The following is a 6,295-nucleotide window of genomic DNA, read 5'->3' as shown; positions in this document are numbered from 1 at the left end:
CTCCACCGACCCCTCAACCTCCACCATCCCCTCAACCTCCACCGATCCCTCAACCTCCACCAACCCCTCAACCTCCACCGATCCCTCAACCTCCACCGACCCCTCAACCTCCACTGATCCCTCAACCTCCACCATCCCCTCAACCTTCACTGTCCCCTCAACCTCCAACCGACCCCTCAGCCTCCACCGACCCAAAGCAGAGGCAACCCAACGCTCTGCCGAGCGTCGACGGGACGAGGCCGGCCGCCTCTTCACCCCGAGGCCCCCCTCCTTGTCCTGAAGCGTCCCTCTGTAAAACGCTTCGTCAGCGCCTCACGACTGTCACCCCCGGGGAAAACAACCAACCCACGCAAACCCCAAAGCGGTGTGCGTTTTTCACCCAGCCACCTCAGAGCCCGGCGGTAGCGGTGGGCCAAGCGCTGGGTTGGCGGGAAGCTCCTCCCCAGGGGTGTAGCACAGGAAGAGGTGGAGGTCGGGGGAGCTCCCTGCGAGCCGGCGGAGTTACCGTTAACCCGTTTTACTACGTGTGTGTCTTATATTACAGCCATGCTGCACATCAGTGGCCAGAGAGAGGGGAGAGGGGAGGAAAAGCCTGTTTACACAGACTGCAAACCGCCTGGGGAATAATGCAGGAAAGGAAGTGAGCCGGCTCTCTGTCTGACTGCTCTGACTTCCTGCTCGCTCTCTCACACACACACACACACACCCCGGCCGAAAAAAAAAAAAAAAAAAATAGAGGGGAGAAAAAAAAAAAAAAAATCAGGATCTCGTTACAAGAGCAACAGAGCGTTCGCAGAAGACTGTCAGCATGGAGAACCGGGGGATTTTACTCGGCTCCCTCTAAACTACCAGGAGAGAGCGGAAAAGTCCCTCAGGCTCTGGGTAGGTACAAGTGCTGTTCGCGCCCGCCCCGGCTCCTGCGAAGTTTTGGGGGGCTTCGGGGGGGCGGCGGCTGCTGCTGGGGTTGGCGTGTGTGTGTCGTGTCCCCCCCACCCCTCACTGGTGGGGCAGCGGGGGGGCAAACGGCGGGCTGGAGGTGAGGAGCGCCGGGGGGGGACACGACTCGGAGCCCCACACGGGGCCGGGGGTCCTGCCCCGGGGTCGGGCCCGGCCAGCGCGGCGGTAACGAGGGTAGGGGGGCGGCGGGTGGAGGGCAAGGGGGGCTGTGTGTGTGGTGGTGGGGGGCTCTGGGGGGGGGTTGTGTGTGTCCCGCCGCCTCAGGGGCCCCCGGGGGGGGGGGCCCGGCCGCCACCCCCGGGAGCTGCGGGTGTAGGTGAGGGGACGGAGGGTGTGAGGAGAGGCGGGGGGGGACACACAACAGACGGTGCCTGACAGGGCGCAGCGGGGCGGGGGGAGCCCTGGGACCCCCTCAATACCGGTCGTATCCCGGTGTGTGTGTGTGTCCCCCCTTCTCCCCTTCCCCCGGCGGTGTCCGGCTGCCGGGGCCGCCCCGTACGAGCAGCATCACGATAACGGCGTTTGGGGCGGCGGGGGCCGCCTGTCACGGCGGCGGCGGGGGGGGGGGTGCCGAGGGGTCCCCGGCGCTGCTGCGAGGCCGAGAGGGGCCGGGTTTTTTTGGGGTTTTTTTTGGTGTGTGTGGGGGAAGGCTCCTGCAGAAACTGCAGAAGGGGCTTTAAAAAAGAGAGAGAGAAAAAAAAAAAGTGTCGGGAGAGTTTCTGGCTTGTCTGGAAACAGCAAGACTAATTGCCATGCGCTTCCGGTTTGAAACTGGCAGCAGACAACATCTTGAAAATGAGTCACTGCAGCTCACAAAGAAACTCTGTGGTTTTCTCCCTCAGGTTTATATATTTGCTCCTTTTTACAGTTTCCTTTGTAGTCATCTGCCTTCTCCCCGGCCCTCCCCCTCCCCGCTTTTCTTAGCCACCCCCTGCCCCAAGACCCCTTGGCCGACGTGGATAGTTTCCACGACCAACCGAAAAAACACTAAAAATGTTTGTAAGGGAAGGGGAAAAAAAAAAAACCGGGAGAGAGAGGGAGAGAGAGAGAAAGGGAGAGAAAGTGGAGAGTTGTTTTTGGATCTGGCTTTGCTGAAGGTTAGAGGGACTCTGATGCTGCAGGGGGAAAAAGTTCCCTGAATTTTCCACTGGCTGCAGGAAGAGAGCCCATTTAGTCATGGCTAAGTAATGTCTGCACACACACCAACTAATCTCATTAGGAGTTTCCGTTCCCTAACACAGGAGGGTTTTGTGAAGCCCTGTCAGCCTTTCTAACATTGCAGTTGAAAGGGAGGCAAGTTACATCTTTATTTACTTAGGGGTGTAGTGCTAAGACAAGTTTATACAATGCAGCATCTTTCTGGTCATGAGGACTCCAACTTCAGAAGTCAATGGTTTCATTTAATTTCAAGCAGAAAGTCATGGCTCATCTCCTGTTTTTCTCATACAGGCTTTTCGATTATTTCAGAATAAATGTAATTTATGCATAAATACTTTTGTAGGGTGAGGTACAGAAATGGGGTACACAGAAGGCTGTGTTATGATAAGCATGTTCTGTGCATCTGTGACAACTGTATGTAATTGTGTGGTTAAAAGAGTCTTGTACCAAGATACTGAGGTGATGGGCATGTTTGAAAAGTATATTCACTCACATAACCTTCCTGTACTGGTGCTTACGTATCTAATCTTTGAGTGATTTTTGTACATAGCACTTTGGACTTAGTGGTTTGTGTAATTATTTCATGATGATTTATTTTCATAGCAGTCATGAAAGAAGTCTGTGTTCAGAATTAGAAAGACTTCTGCCATGCCCCACTGATGGTTAATTCAAATTAGAAATTAATAACTTTTTGCAAAAAAAAAGTTTGGGGCAAACAAAGAAAATGGAGTCTTGCTTGCAAGTGGGTTTTAACTTAAGGAAATGTCAAAAAAGGTGAATAAAATTGCATGTAATAGGAAATAACACTTAGCTACTTACTTGAACTGTCATGTGATAGCATTAAAGTAGCAAATATTGTGCAAAAAAGTAGTACTTGAATGGAGGACTAATTGCAGTGTACCACGTGTTTACCTTTGAGGATCTTCAGTGTTTCCTGTACTTCCTATGTCCAAGCTGCACAGATTCTTCATTAACATCACTTTACAGAGGACTTTTATTAATGGATTAGTGACACAATCTCCAGACACAGATGCCTCTTGATTTCCTAGTTGGGCAGAGAAGAATTTTTAGAATAGTATGTAAAACAGAAAATGCCCAATCTCTGTTTCAATCAAATGCAGTCATCAGGTAGTCAGAGCTATTTTCGGTTTTGGAGTTTTCTTTCTTTTGTAAAATTCTAAATTTTAGAGAGAGAGGTGCATTACTGTGCATAATGTTAAAAAAATCTGTTGATTATGTTATGGAAGAGTTAGTGTGGTGTACAACACCAAAACTCTTACTGAAGTGCGTTCCCTAGCTCTTACTATCTCTCTTTGAAATACGGACATTAAATTGGCCGCTTACTGCATTAAATATTGCTGGAATTTCAGTGTGCCATCTACTGAATCAGTGTAGATGAAGCACACACATTCATACGTACCGATATATATATATAGTCTATCTACACTATATACGTTTCATATGTTGTATTCACTCAGCGTAAGTAAAAACATCTTGATGTCCTCGTAGAAAAACAGATGTAGTAGTAGTGTACTGGTTGTGTGTTCTATATGGTAGAAAGAGTGAATGAGAAGTAATCCAAAGATGTGTTAAAAATACAACAGTTCTGTTTGGAACAGAAAAAAAACCCCAAATATCAAATAGTGCATGATGGTTTTCACTCAAATAATGAAAATGTCTGTAACAGATTTTATTCTTTACCTGTTTTAATTTACAAAACATGAAAGTGTGTGAGAAGAATATATACTGTCTGCTAAGGGATGAGATATTATTATAATTGCTTATATCTCGATTTTCCAAATCACCTCCATCAGTTGTTCCTAAAAAGAAAAAAACTACAGGCTTATATCCTTTTGGTATCACCAACTCCACCTAGACATAGCAGCTGAAATAAGCAACACGGTCTCAGGGGAAGAAACTCAGCTACAGCCTTCCTTGTAACTGTGTTTATAAACCACTGTGCACATGGATGCTTTTATATGTGGAAACAAAAATCTATTTTGTTTTATTCATTAGCAGTTCTCACTGCTTACTGATTCACAGTGGTTCTTTGCTCCCATTACTTAATGTTATTTCTTTAAATATAAATTATGAAAACAAAACAGGTATCTCACTCCAAAGACCGAAGTATTCCCCTTTGCTGTGTGTGAAGTCCAATTATGTAAACTTTACCTTCTCATTGTAATGCCCTTCTTGGGATGAAGGCATACTTATGATAGAGGTATTCTTAAGGGAAGGTGTTAAGGATCGAGTGACTTAACTATAACTGAAGCTGAAATCTACCTTAGTTTAAAAATCTGTTCTGGAGGACTTAGCACAGAATGAAAGTCATTTTGCAGGTTCACCAAGGTGCACGGAGCTTGTTGCTTGCTCTGAGGATCATGTGTTTACACGTAGGAAGATAGGTGTACATGACAGGGACATGGAGATCCCTCAGCTGTATGGAAAACACAAACCTTAGCCTTGGGAATGCAACCACATGACAACATGTTGCTTCAGAAGAAAGAAATAGATGCCAAAATAAACAGACATTTGGCTACTACAGATAAGGGAGAGTGGGATAAAGCTGGGAGAACCAACACACAGTTACTTGTGATGCATGTATTTATAAAAATTTATTTTAGCGAGTGTGTTTTGGTGACCTCATATAAAATTTGTATGCTCATGTAGTTACCGTTACCTCTGCGAGTGGTTCTCTGTCAAGTACTAAATAATCCAAGATAGCAAAGAACTGGTAAATTAGCTAGTACTTCCCACAAAGATGTGGCAGGTTGGACTCTTTTGTGCAATTCAGACTATTTATCAGTCCACGGTTTTCTTCTGGTGGTGGCGGCTCGGGTGTGCAGCATGCCTGGATGCTGCTGCTTGAATCCATCTTAGAGCTGTGACGCTGATTATAGGACACATGTTAGCCTGGGCCAGTTTCAAAGAGTACTGTTGGTTTTGAGCTGCTGTGTGTCTTTCGTGACCGCACCCAATGGTTCATGCAACAGGCTGTCACTTAGGGGCCTTTGAAAATCATATTGTGCTGTGTATCCTTGGATTGATTCACCATGGCTTTCTCCTTGGTGTTTCCCACAATAGGGAATCTCACAGTCTTGAATCATTAGACAGATGTTTACTTCATCTGTGGCTTGTTAAATGAATCAACTAATATTCTGGAGGCTATTGAGAGCTCTTGAAAGACTGAATATGCCTGTTCTCATGTTGAAGTATTTTGTTGAATAATGAATGATTAAAGAATTAGTCACGATTTTGAGGAGAATGTCAAGGTGTAGGCACAGGAAGTCCAGCTCGCTGCACTGCAAAATACAAGGCTGCATGTATGGAAACAAAGCAGATGAAGCACAAAGTACCTCTTATCTGTGCACTTCACAAAAAGAAAATGCATCTTCATCCTTAAAACTTTCTTTAACCCATTGTGGTTTTATAGGCCAGTAATTGTATCAGAATTCAAATTGTTAAGGGTTTGCTGTCAAGAGTGGATTTTCATTCAAAGCTCTTTGAAGGAAGCTTGCTGCTTTTCTAAAAGCAAAACCTGAAGAAGATACCTGCCATAAGCATTGAGATGAAAGTACTGCTACGGCACTACCTGCCAGCTAATTCAATGCCAATTAATAACTGTATAGTCATTCTGCATTTTTAATTTTGTATGAATACTGCAGTAGTTTTTGCAGTACCAAAAAGTACCCTGGAATTGTTGATCTGCTTAATCAGTGTAATTCATGGTCAGTATCTCACAGTGTACTGAATAACTAAGTATTTAAGTAATTATTTTAAAGTTATATTACAGTTAAGAACATCGGAGGCAAAATTTTGCCATGTCCTAAGCAGATACAACTCAGCTGAGAATTATACTTTTTTACTCATATGGCGATGGCGTTACAGTTACCAACAACTGTGTCTGATTTTGGCCTGCTTGCTCAAGTAGCATTGCCTGACTATCTAGAGCAGTGGGGCTTGTCCTTTTTGTGTCTGTGGATCCATAATTATTTTTGAGCAGTTGTGCAGATGCCTATGTCGCAGTTGAGCCTACTGTAGTAGTACTGGGGTAATTTGCCTCTCCTTCAGGAGGAATCCGTTGACCCCTGCATGCATGGACCACATGTTGAAAACTGCTCACCTAGCTGATGACACCTATGAACTTTTAAGATAAGTATCAATCAACCATGTAAAGAAA

The 6,295-nt window shown here is 45.6% G+C and overlaps 1 protein-coding gene across 2 annotated transcripts in view; it reads left to right on the top strand.

Moving 5' to 3' along the window:
• The first annotated feature begins 451 nt into the window (after nt 1–451).
• The window catches only part of ELK3 (ETS transcription factor ELK3), a 39,506-nt gene continuing 33,662 nt past the window's right edge, over nt 452–6,295 (top strand). For both annotated transcript variants that reach the window (XM_069773488.1, XM_069773487.1), the window contains exon 1: nt 452–882. The gene's annotated coding sequence lies outside the window, so the exon portion shown is untranslated. The remainder of the gene's footprint in view (nt 883–6,295) is intronic.

Source organism: Haliaeetus albicilla, chromosome 28, assembly GCF_947461875.1.
Source record: "Haliaeetus albicilla chromosome 28, bHalAlb1.1, whole genome shotgun sequence".
Classification (NCBI taxonomy): domain Eukaryota; kingdom Metazoa; phylum Chordata; class Aves; order Accipitriformes; family Accipitridae; genus Haliaeetus; species Haliaeetus albicilla.
Note: the sequence above shows the minus strand (reverse complement) of the source record. Positions and strands in the feature narration are given on the sequence as shown.